At 44.7% G+C, this 27341-nt stretch overlaps 1 pseudogene; it reads left to right on the forward strand.

Moving 5' to 3' along the window:
• LOC111976894 (nucleolar protein 4-like) overlaps positions 1-27341 on the forward strand; it is a 178163-nt pseudogene that overhangs the window by 115576 nt on the left and 35246 nt on the right.

Below are 27341 nucleotides of genomic sequence, written 5' to 3' on the forward strand. Positions count from 1 at the left end.
TAACCTGGATTTATTTTAGCTAAATATGCAGGTTTAAAAATATATACTTCTGTGTATTGATTTTAAGAAAGGCATTGATGTTTATGGTTAGGTACACATTGGAGCAACGATACGCACCGCATCGATTATATGCAACGCAGGACACGCTAGATAAACTAGTAATATCATCAACCATGTGTAGTTAACTAGTGATTATGATTGATTGATTGATTGTTTGTTTTTTACAAGATAAGTTTAATGCTAGCTAGCAAATTACCTTGGCTTTTACTGCATTCGCGTAACAGGCAGACTCCTCGTGGAGTGCAATGTAATCAGGTGGTTAGAGCGTTGAACTAGTTAACTGTAAGGCTGCAAGATTGAATCCCCCGAGCTGACAAGGTAAAAATCTGTCGTTCTGCCCCTGAACGAGGCAGTTAACCCACCGTTCCTAGGCCGTCATTGAAAATAAGAATGTGTTCTTAACTGACTTGCCTAGTTAAATAAAGATTAAATATAGGTGTAAAAAAAAAGAAATGTGGCATTTTCCTGTAAAGATTAGAAAGAAAGGAGTAAAAAAATAAAACAAATACAATTCCATGTACAGATAAATACTTAAGCAGTTAGATTAAACTACTCCTTTGTAAGGTAAATGTTTAAAATGAAACATGTATGGAAACAGTTGAATTAACACTCCTCAATTAGCAGGCTCAAGCAAGCTAAAACCCACATGGTAGAAAAAAATAACTAGCAGAAATTGTTAACAAGTTAGAAATGATTTTAACACACTTTTCTGGAGGCTACTATTTACTAGTTAACAAAACATAATGTTTGTCATATAAAATATATTCACCCTCCCAGTATTGTAATCAAAACTTACCAGAAAGCATGAAGTCCTGGGTTCAGACAGTGTAGTAGTGTGGGCTCAATAGCATCTCACTAGTGTGCAAGATCTTGAGAATCAGCGGTACATGTGATGGAAGAATGCACTGTGTGTTACGGATCCCTCTGGAACTTTCATTGCGCACACCTGGCCCCTATTTCCACTGAAGGTATTTGTATATATGTGCCCTTTGTTCACCATGGTGCTGTCGATTCGTGTTACAATGTCCGTTGGTGTGTGTGAGTACCTGTGCTGCATGTTTTGGGCTTTCGTGCCCTTGTGGATTGCACAGATGATTACACGTCTCGTCCCGTGCATTAATCATTGTGCGCGTGTGATTTATTCGAGGTACTCCTTGCTCTTTTGTTTTGGTTTTCAACCCTGTGTTTTGTTACATGTTTGTTTGGTCTTTCGTCCCTGTGCCTTTACATGGCATGCCGTAATTTGGGCTTAATAACAGAAAACTATTATGCATTCCTGCGTCTGTCTCCAGATCCTTCAGGACACTGCATACAGAGGGTTGCAATTCCATTGAATTGGGGATAGTTTAACCAAAATATGCCACACAACCTAGCATTGCCTTATGTGTATCCCACAAACAAGGTTCACTGTTATAAGCTAACTTTTTTWAAATGAATTTATGCAAAATTCCCCAAATTCCAGGGCTTAACTTCCCATGGAAAATTTCAGGAAATTTCCCGGGAAGTTTCCGACCCTATCAAGGCACAAGGTGAGACCCAAATGCAGACACAAGAGGCAGATGGTTGGAGTCTTGCAATGTTTATTAATCCAAAGGGGTAGGCAAGAGAATGGTCGTGGACAAGCCAAAAGGTCAAAATCAGATCAGAGTCCAGGAGGTACAGAGTGGCAGACAGGCCGTGGTCAAGGAAGGCAGAATGGTCAGGCAGGCGGGTACAGGGTGCTGGGTGCTGTAATCCCGAATGAAACGGCGGTAGAAGGTTGCACACCCCATTAAACCGTTGCAACTGCACCCTGGACGTTTGGCCTCAACTGCATGCACCACTGCTTTCACCTTTCCAGGATCCATCTGAACATTTCCATCAGCAATGACATATCCCAGAAAGGTGATATTAGAGCGGTGGAACTCACACTTCTCGGCTTTCACGAACAATTGGTTTTCCAGGAGGCGCTGAAGGACCTGTCTGACATGGAGACATGTTCTTGGGCAGATCGGGGGGAAAAAGCAGGATGTCGTCCAGGTAGACGAACACAAACCGGTTTAGCATGTCCCGAAGCACATCATTGACCAAAGCCTGGAAAACAGCGAGTTGGTGAGCCCAAATGGCATGACATGGGACTCATAATGTCCACTGGCTGTGTTGAAGGCTGTTTTCCACTCATCCCCCTCACGTATCCGAACCAGGTGGTAGGCATTCCRAAGGTCCGACTTTGAAAACATGGTAGCCCCCTGGAGAGATTCAAACGGAGAGGAGAGGTAGGGAGTAACGATTTTTGACAGTGATATCGTTAAGTCCCCAGTAATCAATGCGCGGGCGACGGGTCTTGTCCTTCTTCTCCACAAAGAAAAACCCTGCGCCGGCAGGAGATGCAGAAGGACGGAYGGACCCAGTGGCCAGAGACTCCTCTATGTACTCCTCCATAGCTTTGGTCTCTGGTCCGGCCAGAGAATTCAACCGACTCCGAGGTGGTGTAGTGCCTGGGAGTACGTCAATGGCACAATTATAAGGGCGGTGCAGGGGAAGGGAAGTAGCACGTGCCTTACAGAACACTTCCAGGAGGTCATGGTATTCAGTAGGAATAGCAGAGACATCCACAGTCTTGCTAACACCCTGAGGAGGATGACTTGGGGACAGCTGTGCTGCTTGAAGGCAGTGGGAATGGCAAAAAGGGCTCCAACCCAGGATGGAGCTTGAGGTCCAGTCAATCACAGGATTGTGTTTTTGTAGCCAGGAAAATCCCAAAACAACCGGAACATGGGGAGATGCAATGAGGAGGAACTGTATGGTCTCACTGTGGTTACCAGAAACCTGTAATTGTGTGTTTATTAATCCAAAGGGTAGGCAAGAGAATGGTCGTGGACAGGCAAAAAAGGTCAAAACCAGATCAGAGTCCAGGAGGTACAGAGTGGCAGACAGGATTGTGGTCAAGGCAGGCAGAATGGTCAGGCAGGCGGGTACAAAGTCCAGAAACAGGCAAGGGTCAAAACCGGGAGGACAAGAAAAAGGCGAATGCAAAAAGCATGAGAACGGGAAAAACGCTGGTTGACTTGGAAACATACAAGACGAACTGGCACAGAGAGACAGGAAACACAGGGATGAATACACTGTCACAGAGAGAGAGGAAACACAGGGATAAATACACTGTCACAGAGAGACAGGAAACACAGGGATAAATACACTGTCACAGAGAGAGAGGAAACACAGGATAAATACACTGTCACAGAGAGACAGGAAAACACAGGGATAAATACACTGTCACAGAGAAGAGGAAACACAGGATAAATACACTGTCACAGAGAGAGAGGGAAACACAGGGATAAATACACTGTCACAGAGAGAGAGGAAACAAGGGATAAATACACTGTCACAGAAGAGAGAGAAACACAGGGATAAATACACTGTCACAGAGAGAGAGGAAACACAGGGATAAATACACTGTCACAGAGAGACAGGAAACACAGGGATAAATACCACTGTCACAGAGAGACAGGAAAACACGGATAAATACACTGTCACAGAGAGACAGGAAACACAGGAAATACACTGTCACAGAGAGACAGGAAACACAGGATAAATACACTGTCACAGAGAGACAGGAAACACAGGGATAAATTACACTGTCACAGAGAGACAGGAAACACAGGGATAAATACACTGTCACAGAGAGACAGGAACACAGGATAAATACACTGTCACAGAGAGAGAGAGAAACACAGGGATAAATACACTGTCACCAGAGAGAAGGAAACACAGGGATAAATACACTGGCACAGAGAGACAGAAAACAGGGATAAATACACTGTCACAGAGAGACAGGAAACACAGGATAAATACACTGTCACAGAGAGACAGAACCAGGATAAATACACTGGCACAGAGAGACAGGAAACACAGGGATAAATACATTGGGAAAACAAGCGACACCTGGAGGGGGTGGAGACAATAACGAGGACAGGTGAAACAGATCAGGGCGTGACAGACCCTTTGCAACCCTAGTACGGATGTGTGCATGATATATGATGTGTGTGTATGGTTGTGTGTGCATGATATATGATGTGTGTGTACGGTTGTGTGTGCATGATATATGATGTGTGTGTACGGTTGTGTGTGCATGATATACTGATAATGTGTGTGTACGGTTGTATGGTGTATGATGTATTATGATGTGTGTGTACGGTTGTGTGTGCATGATATATGATGTGTGTGTGATGTGGTTGTGTGTGCATATATATGATGTGTGGTGTAGGGTTGTGTGTGCATGATATATGATGTGTGTGTATGGTTGTGTGTGCATGATATATGATGTGTGTGTACGGTTGTGTGTGCATGATATATGATGTGTGTGTACGGCTGTGTGTGCATGATATATGATGTGTGTGTACGGTTGTGTGTGCATGATATATGATGTGTGTGTACGGTTGTGTGTGCATGATACATGGTGTGTGTTTATGGCCGTGTGTGTGTGTGTGAATGATATATGATGTGTGCACATGTGTGTTGCGGATGTGTGAGACTATAAGTGCTTGTACACGCTCATACTGCAAGTGAAAGACTTCATAACAAGTTCTAAAGTGCAGTGGATGGGTCTGTTGGAGGGGAAGGCTGTATCTTGACTGTCTGTCTATTGTGTTGCCTGAAAGGCAGCTATCTGCAGCACTCTGGACCTCATTAGTGGGAGTGCCGGGCTCTCAGATCCTCTTTGCTCTGTGCTGCAACCAGAGGAGCCTCACTGACACAAGTCAAACTAACAGGATTGGAATGAATGTAGATTGAATGTAGAATCATCTCTGATATGGAAATTAAGATAGGGGCCTTAACCCTTATGGTGTCATTAGGCTGGTTGGTTTTTGGCCTTGGTTTGGCWCCGGTCATGGAGCCTCAGCTGGACTTCTAATGCTTAATTAATCTAACGCTCCGTATGCATGGTGTATAGGCCTGCTGCTAAAGGCTTCTGGACCTGGTAGATGGAGTTGTTAATTTATTTCGTCTGTAGTCCTCGGTCGGCTGTGCTCTTTGCCTTAATGCAGTGACTAAAAAGGGAGAGCTACTGTAATGACTGATGCGTATCACTTTGCTGTATTGCAAATGTGCAACGACAGGCTGCCTTTGAATTTTGTCCATAGTCTCATACTCATAATAGTAAATTGTTGGCGGTTATGATTGTTTGATCTCTGATGTCTGAGGTCCGATCCGTCACATGTAACGTCTGATATCTTCCAATCTCTTTATTTTCTCCCTCTTCCACCTGTCTTAGCTGTCCATGGAATGACATGACAATCTCTCCCCACTCTTTCTCTCTTTCGCCCTCTCCCTGTCTTTTTCTGTCAGGATGAGACTTCAGTGAGCAGTGAGGACTTTGATATGAGCGACCCCACATGGATATCAGCTGATCACGGCCCTGCTTCAGACCTGAGTCCGCCGAACCGCAGAGAGAGAATGCACAGCCCACAGAACGCACACATTAAGGAGGAGGACGGTAAGAAAGAGCTATTATTGCTGCTTTCTTTCTCCTCTCTCTCTCGCTCTCGCTCTCGCTCTCTCTCTCGCTCTCTGTGTGTGAGCACAACACACTCATCGGTATCCCCTTTCTTCAGACTCTTACCCATCTCTCTGACTCCCTCTCTCTCCTCTGATCTCCCCTCTCAGCTCTCTCTCTTTTATTGAAATGAAATCCCTCATAGGTGTGGTTGGTGGGGGAAACTGAGAACTTTGAAGAAAGGGATTTGTGTACAGCTGCTATAAAGATACAGTACAATTAGCTGTTCAACACTGTACCCACAACAACATGCACTCCTCACACTAAGTCAGTCAGTGTGTTAGTTAGGCTGGTAGAGATAAAGCTCTTTTAGATTTTGATGAGAGTGGAGTGGAAAGGCCAGGGTGAAGCGAGAGAAGATGTTGGAATCAATTTCGATCACCATTCTGCTCTCTCCCTGCTTCCGGTGCGGGGGAAGGGCTACTGTTCCCATACCAGTAAGGAAGGGGGTGAACGGAGGGGGTTGGATGGAGATATGGATAGAGCTGGGAAAAGAGGGGCAGGGAGCCTTGTAAGGTCCTCTAGACCAGCTAGAGAAGGCCTCCTGGGACAGGTTAAGCCACCACCACCACCACCACCTACATGGTGTTCACCTTGAACTCTGTGTGGAGACATGACAAAAGGTTAATGTATTCTAATCCACACTCTGTAACAGCCAGTGTGAGTGGTACTGAGCAGGGAAACATTTGCCCCTTAATAGAAGTACCAGCGTGTTTTACTGAGCACCRTGATGTTTTTCCCTGACTCCATCTTTCAGCGGGCTGAGGAGAAACAGCTTGGCTGTGGTGATTGACATGGCTTTGCCTGCTGCTGCTGTCAGGTAAATGTGCAGGTAATGTTCCCAGAGAGAGCCATCATTACATGTCTGCTCGCTGCCTCTTTAGCCCGGCAGCAGCAACCAGTAGCAGATGGGACCTGGGAGCAGCATTGCACATGGCGGATGGACGCACCGCTGAAAATAAGCTAATAAATCAAATAGCTAACAGTGGAGAACACCGCCAGCCGTGCTCTCTCCTTCTCTAACTTAAGGAGACAAGAATCTTATCTGCTATTCTTCAATAAGTCGAAACGTCTATACAGAAAGGCTTGTTGTTAGCGAGCCATTTGTGTTGTAGCTTATAGCCTAACGTTTCCTGTCTGAGAATATGAGATGTTTATGGGAACCTCCAATATTGCCCTCCAATAGAGAACTTTGATAGGCGACCTTGACTTGCTAGCTATGTCACTGGGAATGATTTGCCGGAGGGAGTAAACCTTGCTCCTCGCTGTCTATTTTGAACGGACTGGCTCCTCCCCCATCCATCCCATTTATCTGTTCTCTGAGGGGGGGGGGGGGGGGGGGGGGGTCACACTTTGACTCAGGGTTGTGACATATTCCAGGAGCGCCCCACAAGAGATTCTCAGGCCCAGTGCTTAAGAGTGGCTATGATTGCACTGGGGCTCCAGAGGGAACCAAGTGGGGCTCCTGATGCACTGACCTCCCCAGCCTGAGAGGCTCCTCAGGTAGCTGGCTGAGCTGTGGAGTGTCCCCTCGAGGAGCTCTCACTGGAGATGTGACTGGAAGGGTCATTGGGCAAGTGTCTGTGACAACAAGATGTACGACTCTGTAGTAGGCGCTAGGCACTTCCCCCTCACCAGAGACCAGAGAGAAAGGGCCCACAAGGCTCAGGCAATCAGACATGTCATCCAGGCGGATTACTCTGTACTTGGGTTGACATTCTTAGTAACGAACCCATTACAAGTGATTTAGGAAGTTGTCGGTTTGTTTCTGTGTGTGTTTCCTGCTTTGGATTCTTACATGAATGACGGAGCACTGCTGTACTCGTTCAGCTAGCTACTGTGATTTCCCACAGTAAAGTGGAGGACTGTACCATATAGGGAAGGTGGTGGGAAACACTATGCTATATGATGACTGGGGACTCGGACCACATGGTCCATGCGTGTAAAACTATGACTAGCTTTGAACACACACACACACACACACACACACACACACACACACACACACACACACACACACACACACACACACACACACACACACAATGCAAGGGAAAACTGGCTGTAGGGTTTAGAAATCATCTGACAGGCTGAGTAATTTCCCTACATTTCCATAAACCGTGTACACGTCCTGCTAGTGCACGTTCAGCGCATGTGACACGCACTGTTATGTTTTTTTATAAAACTCATCCTCCATTTTTTATAAAAACCCTCATGGTCAGAGCTCACAGTGCAGCCAGAAATGTGTAGAGATGACCGCACAGTGTCTAGGTCCCTGCTTCCCTCCCTGGAGGCAGAGAGAGCAGACCAGAATACAACCACTACACTGCTGCAGCCTCTAGCCCAGTGGCACACATGGCCTAAGGTGTTTGAAGTCACTGAAAGTAGGCCAGTTGAAAATGGCAGGGTGACTTTGACCTGCCTCACCTCGAGCTACGCGATCCAGGTCAACTGTTAAACAAAATAAATAGATGAGAATGGCAATGCTGCATTATCTAATAGTCAGCGTAATGAGCTGGGAAGGCCCGTGGCAAAATATTGTATGGACGGCTGGAATATACTGTTTTAAACAGTTTAGGTAGTGTACCACTGCTGCTTCAAAACACTCTAATGGGACCAGACCTAATCAGACCTAGCTAATACTTGTTATAAGCCCCACAGACTTCTTCACATCAGTATCGAAAGAAGCTAACAGTAGAACACAGTATGTATTATTGGGGAAATTAGATGATACCTCAATAACTGTCTGTCCCTGACCGTAGTACTGGGCTAAAGACAGACGCAGGCTAGGAGGCCTTCAGAATAAACCTGCCTCTATTAGGTTGAGAAGAACAGTGGATATGTCCCAAATGGCCCCATATTCCCTATATAGTGCACTACCTTGGACAAGAGTTTAGGGAGTAGGGTGCCATATGGGATGAAACCAGTATTTCTACTGCTGCGTCAGAGCTGATTTCCCACATAGGCAGCGCCACAGTGCACGGGGCTCCAAGACAAGTAAGGGGAGGGGCTAMAAATGATGCCGATAATAATGTGATAACCTAATGGAAATACTATTAAATATTCAGCGTCATTAACATATGACATTTCACAGTGTGTTCTATTTGATTGTGAGTGTGTTTGCCAAGTTCATCTCGGGGATTTGGGGCTCGGATTCCACGCACGCACGAGAGGGAGGCTGCAGAGTGAAGATAAAATCCTCTTCAGATGAATTATAGGAGATGACCAGGATAGGAGGAGTATGCTGTTATTTTGTCCAGTTTGACTACACCTCCACCTTCCCCCAATTTCACAGGCTCCTGAGAGAGGCCAACAACCATAAATGTGTGTGATCATGGGAGTGTTGTGGGAGCATGACTACCACTAGTTGTGTTTGTGCAGAGGAAGAAGGCTTTCCACTGAGCTAGGGCTACACCCCCCCCCCCCACGGCACACACAAAAATAATAAGGCAAGTAAATTAATTATTACAAGCAAAAGCTCACTCGCAGGGAGAGAGACAGGTAACGTTTTGTTTATAGGAATGAATACCAGCTGTGATTGAGAGCATGCCTGTTGGCATATTTATAATCAGTGTTTTTCTCTGGGAAACTGCAATTAGGTAGCTGACTTTAAGCAGGACCAGCGTCTCAACCTGGTCTTAATGAGGTAGTAGTGACTAGCTGGATGCTGCCTCAGAATGTTGTGAATCCATCCGGCTGGCTGCACAGGAGGCCATGAGGATAGAGAGGTTGGAGACCTCCATCTGSTTTCCTCCCCCTGCTTGCTAACTACTAAGCTCTTCCCAGAAAACCAGTCTCATTCCCTGGCTGAGTACAAGGTGTGTGTGCTGCCTGAGAGTGTGTGTGTTTTTTAAGACCTTGGGATCACTCCCCACCCATGTCTCTTATTGTTTTATGGGAGGGTAGAAGGGTGCATTTCAGAGAACTGGCGTAAAGGTTGCCCCATAAATCCCAAAATTCTGAAATCAGTCACTCCTGGTTCAGCCCGCGCCCAACACCCGATACACAATTGGACGGCTCAGATCAGATAAGGATGGAGCGACGAAGTGTGTTTGTTTTTCTACAAGGTGGTTCCTCAGCAGCATCCAGTGACCAGAGGTATTGCGACAGCTCCTTTAGCCTCAGCAGGCAACAACAACAGAAGGGTTCAGAGCAGTTCAGCACCCTTTCATAGCCATCATTGGGTTTGTGTGAAATAGCTGTCCGTTTCACACAACTAAGCTTGCTATGTTTGACTAGAGTCAAAGATGTTATGGCTAGATGTTAAGCTGCTACCTGCAGTACATACAATACAGTGCAGGGCAGTTGTAATGAAGTGGCCGAATGTGTAATAACGTCTAATTAAGTTATAATTATTGAATATTAAATATTATTTACAGTGCACCACCTGCATGTTCTTATTCCGCAAGTAACAATCAGTGCAGTGCTGTACAGTGTAGTACAGTACAGTGTATTACAACAGTATTGTACAATAAAGTGCAGTGAGTGACCAGGTCTACCTACCTGCACTAATGGAGATATTCTATTGTGTTTGTCAGTCTTAACATAGCCCAATGATGGTGTACATCCTATCCTTCCACAGTGGGGAATGGGAACGACGGCAGAGTAGATCCAGAGCTGACAAGATGAGACAGATGTTTCCAAGAGAGGGATAAAATGAGATCACTCAGGAACCCAGCTGCCAGGTTAGGCCTACTACACCTCCTATGGACGTGGACAGAAGGGTTAAAACCATCCCACCACCTGCCCCACAGCCCCGGCTTCAGATCATCATCTAGCGTAACACCCTCTCGTACGTACACACAGCTAGGTCAAAGTCTGTGCAAGGTGAAGTTGGGAGGAACCATGACAAGCCCTCCATAGGCCTGAAGGTTAACTTGGTCTCGTAGATATATTTACACTTTGCATACTGCACTTTCCCTTGATCCCTGAATAATCAAATACATCTCATCAATTCAAATATTAGTGTTAGAAATCCTTTCGTCTATGTCATTTTGTATAGCCTAAACTAACAGAACAATTATTTTAGCTTTCCCTAATAACACACAGAGCAGAACAATGCTCTCTGGAAGTAGACCCTAGTGCTTTCTCCTCTCTTCCTTTCTCTCTCGCCATGCTTTTCCTGTTTGTCTCCTGTAAAGGAGCTCCCTTACCCAACCTTCTGGGACCCCCCGCCACCACCCCCCCCCCTGCAGTGCTGCTGCCTGATCCACTGCCTGCTGCCCTCTCTGTGGGCTTTGGGCTTTTGTTGGAGGGTAATGAGATCAGATAAAGCTCTCTACAACTCCGGCTCTAGCCCTGGCCCACAGTATCCTACACTCCAGTCACTCACACAGCCACAGCCTGATACTGGAGGAGGGGAAGGACTACGGGAGAGAGAGTTGTGCAGTGTGGCGCAGTGCTGTGCTGAACTCACTGGGCTGGCCATGGAGGGAGGCAAGGTAGACAGGGCAGGGCCTGGCTGGGCCTGAGGTGGCACTGGGACTGGGCACTGCTGAGGAGAGATGCTGCCACATGACGACTTAGTCAACATAGTGCTTACTAACCAGGCTAATGTCCTTTGTCATCAGAAATACAGTATCATTAATATCAGGCAGAATTATAGGCTGAACAGTTAAAATTTCAAAATCCTTTGGTTTTCCCAAGATAATCCCAACATGGCCACTTCCACTTGGCTATTTGTACCTAAAATGGATTACTGCCAGAAGAGGGAGTGAAAGTGTTAGCTACCAGCTCCCATTTTGACCAACCCTGAGGTTATAATTTACACTGTACACAGTTTTCTGACCCTGACAGTGTTTTATGAKTTTTACATTCATGGGTCAACTCCATTTTCTCATTCTCCTAACCCTCAACCCCACTCTTTTATGTCCCTTCTAGCCTTGAGGATATTGCCTTGCTGTGTTGGGCTGGCTGATGGCGGGAGGATGGAGGGGGAGTCAGGGCTGGGGCTGCATGGGGCTGGGGAGTGTGTGAGCTTTAGTCTGCCTGCTCCAGGGACAGGCACTCCCAGATGATTGATGGATGTGACTCTGTACACTATGTACTGCGCTAGGCTAGGCTAACCTGAGACACTGAGGGTGTTTCCCAGTACTACCGTTCTCCGAGGACGTTCTCTTGAGTACATTCTTGTGAGGATGAGGTTGTACAGAATGCATTTGAGAAGCACTACCCACTCCAGTGCTACTGCATTTCCTTTGACCAATACAGACAACATGAGAAATACATAAAGCAAACACAAGCTTGTAACTTCATAGTTAGCAGCTAGCTACAGTGCCTTGAGAAAGTATTCATACCCCTTGACTTATTCCACATTTTGTTGTGTTACAGCAACTACACACAATATCCTAAAATGACCAAGTGAAAACATGTTTTTAGAAATGTTTGCAAATGTGTTGAAAATGGAATACAGAAATATTTAATTTACATAAGTATTCTCACCCCTGAGTCAATACTTTGTAGAACTACTTTTGGCAGCCATTACAGCTGTGAGTCTTTCTGGATACACAAATGGATTGTGTAACATTTCTTATTATTCTTTTCAAAATTCTTCAAGCTTTGTTCAATTGGTTGGTAATCATTGCTAGACAACCATTTTCAGGTCTTGCCAAAGATTTTCAAGTAGATTTTAAGTCAAAACTGTAACTCGGACACTCAGGAACATTCACTGTCTTCTTGGTAAGCAGCTCCAGTGTATATTTGGCCTTGTGTTTTAGGTTAATGTCCTGCTGAAACGTGAATTAATCTCCCAGTGTCTGGTGAAAAGCAGAGTGAACCAGGCTGTCCTCTAGGATTTTTGTCCTATCCTATCCTCAACGATTACAAGTATACCCATAACATGATGCAAACACCACTATGCTTGAAAATATGGAGAGTAGTACTCCGTAATGTGTTGTATTGGATTTGCCCCAAACATAACACTGTATTCAGGACAAAAGTTAATTGCTTTGCCACATATTTTGCAGTATTACTTTAGTGCCTTGTTGCAAACAGGATGCATGTTTTGGAATATTTTTATTCTGTACAGGCTTCCTTCTTTTCACTCTGTCAATTAGGTTATTATTGTGGAGTAACTACAATGTTGTTGATCCATCCTCAGTTTTCTCCTATCACAGCAATTACACTTTAACTGTTTTAAAGTCACCATTGGCCTCATGGTGAAATCCCTGAGCGGTTTCCTTCCTCTCCAGCAACTGAGTTAGGAAAGACGTTTGTGTCTTTGTAGTGACTGGGTGTATTGATACAGCAYCCAAAGTGTAATTAATAACTTCACCATGCTCAAAGGGATATTCAATGTCTGCTTTTTAAAAATGTATACCCATCTATCAATAGGTACCCTTCTTTGCGAGGCATTGTTAAACCTCCCTGGTTTTTGGTTGAATCTGTGTTTGAAATTCACTGCTCGACTGAGGGACCTTACAGCTAATTTTATATGTGGGGTAAAGAGATGAGGTAGTCAGTCAAAAATGATTTTAAACACTTATTGCACACAGAGTGAGTCCATGCAACTTATTATGTGACTTGTTAAGAAATTTTTTACTCCTGAACCTAGTTTGGTAACCTAGTGGTTACATCATTACGTCAACAGTCCTGGGAATATTTCAGTTGAAGCATGCATCAATGGTTCAAAATGTGTACAAACGAAGTACACATCTGAGAACTGCCCTCCGTGCTTCATTTCACATACTTTGATTTGGACTCATACTCTGACCGTTTCCTGCTCCAATTCGCATGCTCAGAGCATAGTAATATGCATATTGAGAAACAACAAACTCAGTCACAAAGTTAGCTATACAGTCCGGCTGTACACACACAGTCCMCTCCCTTTCCTGCTCCGGCCAGACACTCTTTAGGCTATGTGTTAATAGTTGTCTCCTGTTTTTCTCTTGCTTAGAGCTCAGTCACAGACATAGGTCTAAATAAAGTTAGTGTGCAGTGTAATATCAGTATTATATGTCTGTGATGCTATGTGTTTGCTTATCTATTGTCAATTAAACTACTTAAAGACATCTTGCCCAAGATGATGGGAAACTTAGAGAGCAATGTTTATGGACAATGTGGAGAAATTGCACGTATACATTGGAAACATGTGAATAATGGTTTTGACGCTCTGAGTGTCTGGCTGGCATGACACAAGTACAGGACCAAGTGTTAATCCCTTATGTCTCTGCTTTCAACATCCAGCATTTTGAAGGCCTAATGGTTGTGTAACTATTGTTAGTGAGTGTCTACAGAGATGCTCCTCTGCTTATTGTTAAACATCTTTTGGAGTAGTATTTGTACTGAAAACAAGCTTCAGAAAAACAAGATAATGCTGGTGGTTGGCCTTGAACTCGACCGTGTAACACAGAGGAGGAGGAGGGTTGGTGGGGGTTTGTGGGGGTAGAGAACAGGTTGGGACTGGGGACTGGGTGGCTGTGGGGGTTTTATGTGTGTGTGTTTTATGAAACGTCCTTCGCCTGGTGTAAAAGGAAGATAGGAGACGCCAGCAGCATGCTGTAATCTTGGCTGTGTGTGTGTGATTGGGAGGGGGAAGAGCACTTAACTCTCAGAACGAAGCTCAGTGGCTGGTACTGCCTCCATCTTGTACAAGAGAGCATTAAACACAATGAGAACAAAGGTCAGAAGGTCACACACACACACAGACAGACAGACAGTTCTCCTCTCCTCTGGTGCTGTATGTTGCTATCCCCCCTCATGAAACAACACACACAACCACAAAAACAAGAATGACACAGCTAACTTTTCTTTTAAATTGAGTTTGCTTGCATCTACTTTATCGTTGTGTTGGTCTGTGTAACATTAAAACTTTAGCTAGCTAAAGCACAGACCAGATCTACGTCTTGATTGTGGTCATGCAGTTTTACAGCAGGCCATAAAGTGTTAATAATCTGTAGTTCAGGGAGGAAGGTGCTGGCTGTAGGCTGTAAAGGTGCTATCAGTGGGCTGCTGTTAATGGACCGTTGAGGACCAAAATAATGGGCACGACACAGCGCCCTGTGGCCACCACTGAATAACATGCTGGCTCACACAGTGAATACTAAACACCTCTTTCAAGGGTGAACCCTCGGACATGGGAGAATTACACTCACCGATATGAGCTTCACTCTTTGCTTTTACTTAATAGCCTACATCAGTGATTTTAAGGAAGGTAGGAAAGGCTTGGTTGGAACAAAATAGGTTGTTTGTTGTTGTGTTTATACAGGTTTAGACCCAGAGCATAGCCTAATCATACTTTCCTTTGTTTCCAGCAGTGTGTGGCTATGTTAGTGCTAGCTACCTCAGTCCCCTTCCTATTGTTATTCATAAGGCTAGAAAACCCTCATCGGCTATTAGCCCAGAGAAGCTGAGAAGTGGAGAGTCTTTGTGCAGTCCTTCACGGCCAAATAATGGGCCACTCCTGACTCCTCCTCCTCCTGCGCCAGTATCGATAACCAGCCCCCCCCCCCCCCCCCCCCCCCCCCCCCACCCCCTCCCCCCCCCCCCCCCCCCCCCCCCCCCCCCCCCCCCCCCCCCCCCCCCCCCCCCCCCCTCCCCCCCCACCCCCCCCCCCCCCCATCAGCACCACCTCCCCTCCCCCATTCAGCAGCCAGTCAGCCCAGCCACCTACCCTGCCTCTGCCTGCCTCAGCCTCCCAGATTACAAGTGACAAAGCTCAGACACATCTCAATCACAGGCTCAACACAACAGGGGCAGCCGCCCCTCTTTTGTCTCTCTCCATTCCCTTTCAGTCCCCTTTTCTATGAAGCAGGCCTTCAATGGAACGATTGCATGTTCTAGTAGGCCTACAGTGAGCTCTATGTGTTGGCTACTGTGTGGATTATAGCCTAGTGCCATTGTCAATATTATTAGTAAGAGAAGAACTCTGAAAAGATGCATGCGCTTGTATAGTTTTACGGATCCATGAGTGTTATCTCAGAACATGGCTCCTGTTAACGAGGTGCTGTCTGTAGGAACGCTGTTAACACCAGAGATGTGTTCTCTTCTCTTCTGTGCCTTCCTCTAATGTTAATCACGGGGTTGGGTCTCTCTCTCACTCTGTCTCTTTCTCTCACCTATTTTGTGCTGCTTGAGGGCTGCCTGTCGTGGTAGCCTCCTCTGGTCACCTCCTCCTCTCATCACCCCCACTATCTATTCCTGGTTGGGTGGACAATAAAGCCTGCTCCTCAGTACCTGCAGGCCTGTCTTACTGTATGAACATGTCATTGGACACCTAATTTTGTGAATGTTTCACTCCTTGACATACAGTACCAGTCAAAAGTTTGGACACACCTACTCATTTCAGAGTTTTTCTTTATTTTTACTATTTTCTACATTGTAGAATAATAGTGAAGACATCAAAACTATGAAATAAAACATATGGAATCATGTAGTAATCATAAAAGTGTTAAACAAATGTGGCTTGATGACAGCTTTGCACACTCTTGGCATTYTCTCAACTAGCTTCACCTGGAATGCTTTTCCAACAGTCTTGAAGGAGTTCCCACATATGCTGAGCACTTGTTTTGCTGCTTTTCCTTCACTCTGCGATACAACTCATCCCAAACCATCTCAATTTGGTTGAGGTCGAGTGATTGTGGAGGCCAGGTCATCTGATGCAGCACTCCATCACTCTCCTTCTTGGTCAAATAGCCCTTAAACAGCCTGGAGGTGTGTTTGGTCATTGTCCTGTTGAAAAACAAATGATAGTCCCACTAAGTGCAAACTAGATGGGATGGCGTATCGTTGTGGTAGCCATGTTTGTTAAATGTGCCTTGAATTCTAAATAAATCACGACAGTGTCACCAGCAAAGCACCTCCACACCATCACACCTCCTCCTCCATACTTCACGGTGGGAACCACGCATGAGGAGATCATCCGTTCACCTACTCTGCGTCTCACAAAGACACGGCGGTTGGAACCAAAAATCACAAATTTGGACTCAACAAAGGACAGATTTCCACCGGTCTAATGTCCATTGCTCGTGTTTCTTGGACCAAGCAAGTATCTTCTTCTTATTGGTGTCCTTTAGTAGTGGTTTCTTTGCAGCAATTCGACCATGAAGGCCTGATTCTCGCAGTCTCCTCTGAACAGTTGATGTTGAGATGTGTCTGTTACTTGAACTCTGAAGCATTTATTTTTTGGGCTGCAATTTCTGAGGCTGGTAACTCTAATGAACTTATCCTCTGCAGCAGAGGTATCTCTGGGTCTTCCTATCCTGTGGCAGGCCTCATGAGAGCAGTTTCATCATAGTGCTTGATGGTTTTTGCGACTGCACTTGAAGAAACTTTCAAAGTTCTTGACATTTTCCAGATTGACTGACCTTCATGTCTTAAAGTAATGATGGACTGTTGTTTCTCTTTGCTTATTTGAGTTGTGCTTGCCATAATATAGACTTGGTCTTTTATCAAATAGGGCTATCTTCTGTATACCACCCCTACCTTGTCACAACAGAACTGATTGGCTCAAAYGCATTAAGAAGGAAAGAAATTCCACAAAGTAACTTTTAACAAGGCAATTGAAATTCATTCCAGGTGACTACCTCATGAGGCTGGTTGAGAGAATGCCAAGAGTGTGCAAAGYTGTCATCAAGGCAACGGGTGGTTACTTTGAACAATCTCAAATATATGTTATTTCATAGTTTTGATGTCTTCACTATTATTCTACAATGTAGAAAATAGTAAAAATAAAGAAAAACCCGTGAATGAGTAGATGTGTCCAAACTTTTGACTGGTACTGTAGCTGTCTTGTATCTGAATCTCCTGTCAATCCCAATCATCACCAGGATACATGTGATCACTGAGCGGCACACATGTACACGCACGCATTCACGGGCACACACACATTCACATACACACCCAGTCAGATCCTCTCTGCTCTCTCTCTACTTAACTATCAGAGCACACACACACTCACAATGCTGTTTCCTGGCTGTCCATTCTGCCCTCCTTTGTGTAGGATCTCTCTCCACTGCTTCCCGAGCCACCAGAGGGAAATGTTTATCCCCTTGCTTTCCTCTGGCTGTGAGGTCAGGTTGAACAACTGAGGTAGAGGCTGTGTGTGTGTGTGTGTGTGTGGTGTGTGTGTGTGGTGTGTGTGTGGTGTGTGTGTGTGTGTGTGTGTGTGTGTGTGTGTGTGTGTGGTGTGTGTGGGTGTGTGTGTGGTGTGGGGGGCGCCCGTGGTGGGCATGTGTGTATGTGACTGGCATTGTGTATGATGGGCTTGGAGACCGTGTGTGGGAGCGGGGCCGGGTGGGGCTCTACAGTCTGGCCCTTTGTGTGGCTGCTGTGTAGGAGGGAGAGCAGGAACGAGGGGCTCTCTCTCWCTCTCGCTCCTCTCTTCCTCGGCATTGTCTTACACCTCTCAAGGCCAGAGACAACGCAATGCTGCAGGCAGGGCCTCAGACAGCCCAGCACAGCTCAGTGGGAGAGACATGGAGAGGGGGGAGGACTGTGAAAGGATACACTGACAGAGGGAGAAAGGAGGAGACAGAGAAATACAGTGAGGGAAAGGGAGGGAGGACTGACGGGATACACTGAGCAAGGGAGGAGGAGAGAGTAAGAAACGACTAAAAGAACACAGTGTGAGACAGGCCTAAATGGTAAAAAGTGAGCCAGAGGCAGGACTAAAAGGATACAGTGTGAGACAGGCCTAAATGGTAAAAAGTGAGCCAGAGGCAGGACTAAAAGGATACAGTGAGAACGCCATAACCAAACAAAGGATAGTGTATGTATGCCAGTCACTCCATAAATAAACCATTATAGTTCTGTCTTACCATTTGGGTATTATTGAGGAAGAATTTTGGGCCCTTACTAAATCAAAAAAATCCCCAGCTGGCTATCCAGTCAAAAACATTAGCCTAGACACCAGGCTATTGCCTCTTTAATKAAATAAATACAAAGTCAACAATGCCAATATGTTGCCTCGATAGCGTGGGAAGTCTTGTTTTCCCCTTCTCCTGGGAATCTGTCTGTCAGCCTACCTGAATAAACATCCTACGCCTGCTCCATTATTGGCCTAGAATTGCCATTTTACAATATGCCTACAACTGACTGATGCAACCGGCCCCTGGTGACTAGGTTTAAAGTCCAGGTAGCAGATAATGGACCTTATCAGTATGTAGTTGGTGCTGTATATTAATGGGTTCTAACTTGAAAAATCATTTGTTAGTTTACAATTGTATAATTTTATACTCCCCGCATATAAAACCCACGAACACTGCTGGAAAGCCCCAAGCGCAAGATGGTAATTTCTATGACTGCAGGTAGCCTAGTGGTTAGAGTGTTGGGCCGGTTCTCGAAAGGTTGCTGGATCGAATCCCTGAGCTGACAAGGTAAAAATCTGCCGTTCTACCCCTGAACAAGGCAGTTAACCTGCTGTTCCCCGGTAGGCCATCATTGTAAATAATAATAATTTGTTCTTAAATAAATAAAAGATGACTCGCACAGTGGAGGAACATATTGCCTGTAGCYAACTATACATGCTAAGCTCGTGCATACCAAATGGCACTTCACTTTTTAGTATGGAAAACGTCTGTGAGGATTTTTCTACTATATTCACAAAATATTGACTATTTCAATCTAATTTCATCAATTACATGTGGAAAAACGTATTTGAGGGAACTAATGGTTTCCCCATGTAATTGATGAAATTAGATTGTAATAGTGTCAATATGTTGTGAATATAGTAGAAATTTCCTCACAGCCGCATGCCAGCAGCAGATGAAACAGAATGTGAATTCTCTCCTCCCTCTCTCCCCAGTTTTAGCTTGCGGCTATCACTGTCTAACCGGCTAGATTTATGATATTTACTAACCCATACCAGTGACAAACTTAGCTATGTTATCGACATATGGCAGTACACAAACAAAATCTAGCTCACTTATTTTGCCAGCTAGATAGAAATACCCACAAATTCATTCAGAATGGATTAAGAGGATAGCTAGCTATAGCAAGCTAATGTTATCTGCTGCCTCTTCAACAAGAACCAACTGTGACCACATTGATACTAACATAAAAAAAATACAAATCCACAATCCACCCCTCCAAAGAAAACATGGCTTTGGGGCTTTGCCGAAATGCCACCCGATCCGTGATCAGATTCATGGCCGAAGCATTTCAGTTTAGCCCGTATTTGGTAGGCCCTATAGAAAACTCCCCCAGAGCCACAGAATGGCTGAATTACCGCACCGCAGCCCCGACAAACACCTTAAACTCCGGTTTCCATATTCCATTCCTAAAATCTGTCATAAATCCAGTGTAGCTGTAGGGAATATCTTTGCGATGCCTTAGCCCATAGCAGATGTCAGAATAAAATCCTGCTGGAGGTGTCCATCAACACGTGCGATTCCATCTGACGAACCACAGACACACGATTGCTGACAGCCTGCAGCTACCAAATCACAACTACCGTTGACCAAAATCCCAAGTCCACCACTCCAAAGAAAGCTTGGCTCCGGGGCTTCTCCACAACCGTGCTTGATTCATAGAACCGGGGTTATGTCAGTTTCTGTTTTCTTCCTACATATTATGTGCCTCTATCTCTTGAACCGTTCACTGAAAGATAAGACACTCAGGAACACAATATACTGAGTATACCAAACATTAGGAACTCCTTAATAATATTGAGTTGCACCCCCCCTCTCTTTTGCCCTCAGAACAGCCTCAATTCGTCGGGGCATGGACTCCACTGGGATGCTGGCCCATGTTAATTAACTCCAATTCTTCCCACAGTTGTGTCAAGTTGGCTGGATGTCCTTTGGGTGGTGGACCATTTTTGATACACACGGGAAACTGTTGAGCGTGAAAAACCCAGCACCGTTGCAGTTCTTGTGTTCGATGGGGTTGAGGTCAGGGCTCTGTGCAGGCCAGTCAAGTTCTTGCATACTGATCTCAACAAACCGTTTCTGTATGGACCTCGCTTTGTGCAGAAGGTATTGTCATGCTGAAACAGGAAAGGGCCTTTCCCAAACTGTTGCCACAAAGTTGGAAGCACATGATCATCTAGAATGTCATTGTATGATGTAGCGTTAAGATTTCCCTTCACGGTAACTAAGGGGACTAGCCCGAACCATGATAAACAGCCCTAGACGATTATTGCTTGTGTGGCCTATCATTTCACGGCTGAGCTGTTGTTGCACCTAGACTTTCCACTTCACAATAACAGCACTTACAGTTGACCGGTGCAGCTCTAGCAGGGCAGACACTTTTGTAACTGAGCTGTTGGAAAGGTGAAATCCTATGAAGGTGCCACATTAACTGTCACTGAGCTCTTCAATAAGGCCATTCTACTGACGATGTTTGTCTATGGAGATTGCATGGCTGTGTGCTTGATTTTATATACCTGTCAGCAATGGGTTTGGCTGAAATTGTTGAATCCACTCATTTGAAGGGGTGTCCACATACTTTTGTAGATATAGTGTATACATAGCTTGGGTATAATGTGTATATTTATGTTGTATATACAGGGCACATTTGTAAAAGACACCTAGGTCTCAATATTCTTCCCTGTTAAAATAAAGGTTAAATAGAAATAAAAAATTGCTTTCACTTAGATTGACCTGGTCAGTCTATGTCATGGAAAGAGTTCTTAGTGTTGTAGTGTTGTACACTCAGTGTATATGTACCCACAACCTGCATAGGACTCATTAGAACAGAGTGGACAAGACTAACTACTAAGTCAGACTGGGGGACACATAAGATCAAAATGATTGCCTGATGATCTTCTGAACATCCCAATACATTTATGTCATTTCAAGCCATACTTCCTTCAGATTGAAATACTGTTTAAAGTACTGTCAGACTGATTTGTAATAGACTGTCATAGCCCAGATTAAAAAAGGAAACATTGGCCACTGATTATGTAATTTATTTCAAGTTTTAAAAAAAATATCAAAATGGGGTCACAGGCCTTCAAAGATTAGACCAGGGGTTCCCAGAGACACTTTCTCCAGGTATTGGCTGAATAGGGAGTTTCCGCCATTGTTAAATCTTTTACAGGTTGTGTGTACTTGCACACCTCAGAAGGGTGAAGAATGTCTTGTCTTATCTTCAATCTTTAATGTCTTATCGTTTAAAACACAGTTTGTGGGGATCATATAGGATGAGCAGAGTGAGTGGTTGTGTCCCAAATGGCACCCTTATTACCTATGGGCCATGGTCAAAAGTAGTGCACTATGTATGGAGTAGGGTGCCATTTGGCACGTACAGTGACTGTAGATGTGGATGAAATGAGGCAGACGCCTTGGTGTGAATGTGATTAATGTACTGTGCTGCTGCATTCTGTAGCAAGATAATTGAATTATGGAAACCTCAGTGGACTGAGAGAATATGACTTTTGGTGGAGTTTGGCCCCCGGGGGCCTTTTTTAAATTGGAGCTGAATTCAGCACTTAGCCCCCAAAGTCATTTGAGTTGATGTTTCTGGACGTGTTGTGTGTGTTCCACTTTGGGAGGATGCCTGGTGAACCCAGTGAGAAACCGTAGTGCCTACTGATTGTCTGACTAGCTAGCCTACAGTTATTGTGACCTTTTATTTGTTTGTATGTTTTGTGCAAAGATGAACATTGTTCTGTGCACATACATTAGTCTCACCGGTCTCACCAAACCTGATGATAGAAAGCTGTAATGACTTGAAACATATATTCTTTGGAAATAGCTGACACTTCTCACTGAGGACYGTGAGAGAGTGTGGTGTCTGACTCTGAAGTTAATGAGAATACTAGCAGACTTCTTTCCCCTGAAGTCAGTCAGTCAGGGAGAGATGGAGAATCAGAGATACAGTGAGCAGCAGCACTCCTCTTGAGAGAGCGAGAGAGAGAGAGAGAGAGACTTAATAAAATGAATTAGTGCTAAATCACACTGCAGGCACGGTGTGCACTTGTCTACCAAGCGCAATGAGCGCGAGAGGCTGCATATTAAACATGATGAAAATCCTAATGACATTCCTTAGAGGAGAGTGGCCACGCTAAATGTCAGTGACCTACAGTGGGGAGAACAAGTATTTGATACACTGCCGATTTTGCAGGTTTTCCTACTTACAAAGCATGTAGAGGTCTGTCATTTTTATCATAGGTACACTTCAACTGTGAGAGACGGAATCTAAAACAAAAATCCAGAAAATCACATTGTATGATTTTTAAGTAATTAATTTGCATTTTATTGCATGACATAMGTATTTGATACATCAGAAAAGCAGAACTTAATATTTGGTACAGAAACCTTTGTTTGCAATTACAGAGATCATACGTTTCCTGTAGTTCTTGACCAGGTTTGCACACACTGCAGCAGGGATTTTGGCCCACTCCTCCATACAGACCTTCTCCAGATCCTTCAGGTTTCGGGGCTGTCGCTGGGCAATACGGACTTTCAGCTCCCTCCAAAGATTTTCTATTGGGTTCAGGTCTGGAGACTGGCTAGGCCACTCCAGGACCTTGAGATGCTTCTTACGGAGCCACTCCTTAGTTGCCCTGGCTGTGTGTTTCGGGTCGTTGTCATGCTGGAAGACCCAGCCACGACCCATCTTCAATGCTCTTACTGAGGGAAGGAGGTTGTTGGCCAAGATCTCGCGATACATGGCCCCATCCATCCTCCCCTCAATACGGTGCAGTCGTCCTGTCCCCTTTACAGAAAAGCATCCCCAAAGAATGATGTTTCCACCTCCATGCTTCACGGTTGGGATGGTGATCTTGGGGTTGTACTCATCCTTCTTCTTCCTCCAAACACGGCGAGTGGAGTTTAGACCAAAAAGCTCTATTTTTGTCTCAACAGACCACATGACCTTCTCCCATTCCTCCTCTGGATCATCCAGATCTGTCTCTTATACACATCTAGATGTGTATAAGAGACAGGTGTAATACTGCGTGCGCTGCAGGATTTTAATCCATGACGGCGTAGTGTGTTACTAATGGTTTTCTTTGAGACTGTGGTCCCAGCTCTCTTCAGGTCATTGACCAGGTCCTGCCGTGTAGTTCTGGCTGATCCCTCACCTTCCTCATGATCATTGATGCCCCACGAGGTGAGATCTTGCATGGAGCCCCAGACCGAGGGTGATTGACCATCATCTTGAACTTCTTCCATTTTCTAATAATTGCGCCAACAGTTGTTGCCTTCTCACCAAGCTGCTTGCCTATTGTCCTGTAGCCCATCCCAGCCTTGTGCAGGTCTACAATTTAACACTGATATCCTTACACAGCTCTCTGGTCTTGGCCATTGTGGAGAGGTTGGAGTCTGTTTGATTGAGGTTGTGGACAGGTGTCTTTTATACAGGTAACGAGTTCAAACAGGTGCAGTTAATACAGGTAATGAGTGGAGAACAGGAGGGCTTCTTAAAGAAAAACTAACAGGTCTGTGAGAGCCGGAATTCTTACTGGTTGGTAGGTGATCAAATACTTATGTCATGCAATAAAATGCAAATGAATTACTTAAAAATCATACAATGTGATTTTCTGGATTTTTGTTTTAGATTCCGTCTCTCACAGTTGAAGTGTACCTATGATAAAAATTACAGACCTCTACATGCTTTGTAAGTAGGAAAACCTGCAAAATCGTCAGTGTATCAAATACTTGTTCTCCCCACTGTAGATTGAGATTTACCGTAGCCAAAAGCAGTGTGGTATGGGAATGGAATGGGGGTCTCTGGTCTTGTCTACACTTGACACTTGCMTGCGACTTCTGCTATCAGAACACAAAGATCGCATTGAAAAGATGGGTTGCTTTGTGGTCTGATTGTGTTCAGATTTAGCTGACCACTTCAGGAGGTGGTCAGGGATGCATCGTGTGTGAATGTCTCCTCAGTCTGGACACAATCAGGCTACCGAAAGTCCTGTCGCCTCACACGCGCAGWAGCGACTCCTGTGGCGGCCAGGCGCATGCACGCTGACACGGTCACCAGGTGTATGGTGTTTCCTCCGACACAATGTTTTTTTTGTGTGGATGGGTATAATTTGTATAAATAAAATAGTCACATTTAAATTGACTAAATCGTGTAATTCTGTATACATTTATTTACATTTGCATCGGGACGCTTCTGGAGGGATTCTGGTAAAATGCCGACAAAGTCGGCTGAATTCCGGTAGACGGAAACGGCCCGAAGTACTTGGCACAATTCTGGGCAGTCGTTCATTTTGATTCCGAGCCGAATCCGACACCCGATTCCGGGCCGATTCAATCAATTCCGTCCCCCTGGAAGAGGGCAGCTTCTGGGCCGATTCCTCATTGCTAGCTGGGTAGCCAGCTAACCTCTGTAGCTAGCCAGCAAGCTAGCAAGCAACACTAATGGGATTGCAAACGGGTTAGTATAACTGGACAAAAAAAAATTTCTAAAGACAGCTGGTTAGTATTTATGAAATTTGGTTAGTATTTATGTCCTTACTGAAGAGCCCTGTGACTTTCAACGTGGCACCGTCATAGGATGCCATCTTTCCAACAAGTCAGTTCGTCAAATTTCTGCCCTGCTAGAGCTGCCCCGGTCAACTGTAAGTGCTCTTATTATGAAGTGAAAACGTCTAGGAGCAACAACGGCTCAGTCACAAAGTGGTAGGCCACAAAAGCTCAAAGAACCGGACCACTGAGYGCTGAAGCGTGTAGCGTGTAAAAATCGTCTGTCCTCGGTTGCAACAATCACTACCGAGTTCCAAACTACCTCTGGAACAACGTCAGCACAATAACTTCTCGTCGAGAGCTTCATTTAACCTTTATTTAACTAGGTAATGTCATGAAATGGGATTCCATGGCCGAGCAGCCTCATACAATGCTAAGATCACCATGTGCAATGCCAAGCTTCAGCTGGATGCTCTTGTGGCTGAAGCAATGTTCCGACATCTAGTGGAAAGCTTTCCCAGAAGACTGGAGGCTGTTATAGCAGAAAAGGGGGGACCAACTCCATATTAATGCCCATGATTTTGGAATGAGATGTTCGACGAGTAGGTGTACACATACTTTTGGCAATGTAGTCTACCTCTATCTTCTATCGTTTTTCTGCGTCCAATCTGAATCAATATGCGTCAGTGGGAGAGAAAAGCGATGACATGTAGAACTCAGCAGTGTGTTCCTTGAAAGCATCGGAGCAGGGAAATATTTACTTTATGCACATAAATTAAAGCAGTGTGTACGTGTCTGGGGAATAACGCTCAGTGTTTTCTGCATTATGTGTCAGTGAGAGTGAGAACACACCTTTTGGTTCATAGACTGTGTAAAAAATACACATACACACATAGCAGGATAAACAACAATCTACAGTATCTATGTAGATGTTCAACTGCCCCAGCATTCTCCTCAATAGATCCTAATGATGAACAATCTTTCTTCAAGTGCAGTTGCAAAAACCATTAAGTGCTATGATGAATCTGGCTSTCATGAGGACCGCCACAGGAAAGGGAGACCCAGAGTTAACTGCTGCAGAGGATAAGTTCATTAGAGTTAACTGCACCACATATTGAAGCCCAAATAAATGCTTCACAGAGTTTAAGTAACAGACACATCTCAACATCAACTGTTCAGAGGAGACTGCGTCAATCAGGCCTTCATGGTCAAATTGCTGCAAAGAAACCACAACTAAAGGACACCGATAAGAAGAAGAGACTTGCTTGGGCCAAGAAACACGAGCAAATGACATTATTTGAGATTATTGGTTCCAACCGCCGTGTCTTTGTGAGACACAGAGTAGGTGAACGGATGATCTCCGCATGTGTGGTTCCCACCGTGAAGCGAGGAGGAGATGTGGTGRTGCTTTGCTGGTGACACTGTCTGTGATTTATTTAGCATTCTGCAGCGATACGTCATCCCATCTGGTTTGCGCTTAGTGGGACTATCATTTGTTTTTTCAACAGGACAGTGACCCAAAACACACCTCCAGGCTGTGTAAGGGCTATTTGACCAAGAAGGAGAGTGATGGAGTGCTGCATCAGATGACCTGGCCTCCACAATCATCTGACCTCAACCCAATTGAGATGGTTTGGGATGAGTTGKACCGCAGAGTGAAGAAAAAGCAGCCATCAAGTACTCAGCATATGTGGGAACTCCTTCAAGACTGTTGGAAAAGCATTCCAGGTGAAGCTGGTTGAGAGAATGCCAAGAGTGTGCAAAGCTGTTATCAAGGCAAAGGGTGGCTGGCTACTTTAAAGAATGTAAAATATTTTGATTTGTTTAACACTTTTTTTTGGTTACTACATGATTCCATATGTGTTATTTCATAGTTTTGATGTCTTTACTATTATGTAGAAAATAGTAAAAATAAAGAAAAACCCTTGAATGAGTAGGTGTGTCCAAACCTTTGACTGGTACTGTACGTACATACATACATACATACAGTTGAAGTCGGAAGTTTACATAAACTTAGGTCCAAGGATGAACCAGACTTGTGGAGGTCTAAATTTTTTCTGAGGTCTTGCTGATTTCTTTTGATTTTCCCATGATGTCAAGCAAAGAGGGCACAGTTTGAAGTAGGCCTTGAAATACATCCACAGGTACACCTCCAATTGACTCAAAATGGTGTCAATTAGCCTATCAGAAGCTTCCAAAGCCATGACATAATTTTCTGGGAATTTTCCAAGCTGTTTAAAGGACAGTCAACTTAGTGTATGTAAAACTTCTGACCCACTGGAATTGTGATACAATGAATTATAAGTGAAATAATCTGTCTGTAAACAATTATTGGGAAAATTACTTGTGTCATGCACAAAGTAGATGTCCTAACCGACTTGCCAAAACTATAGTTTGTTAACAAGAAATTTGTGGAGTGGGTGAAAAACTAGTTTTAATGACTCCAA

The sequence above is a fragment of the Salvelinus sp. IW2-2015 genome, linkage group LG17, assembly GCF_002910315.2.
Source record: "Salvelinus sp. IW2-2015 linkage group LG17, ASM291031v2, whole genome shotgun sequence".
NCBI classification, from domain to species: Eukaryota; Metazoa; Chordata; class Actinopteri; order Salmoniformes; family Salmonidae; genus Salvelinus; species Salvelinus sp. IW2-2015.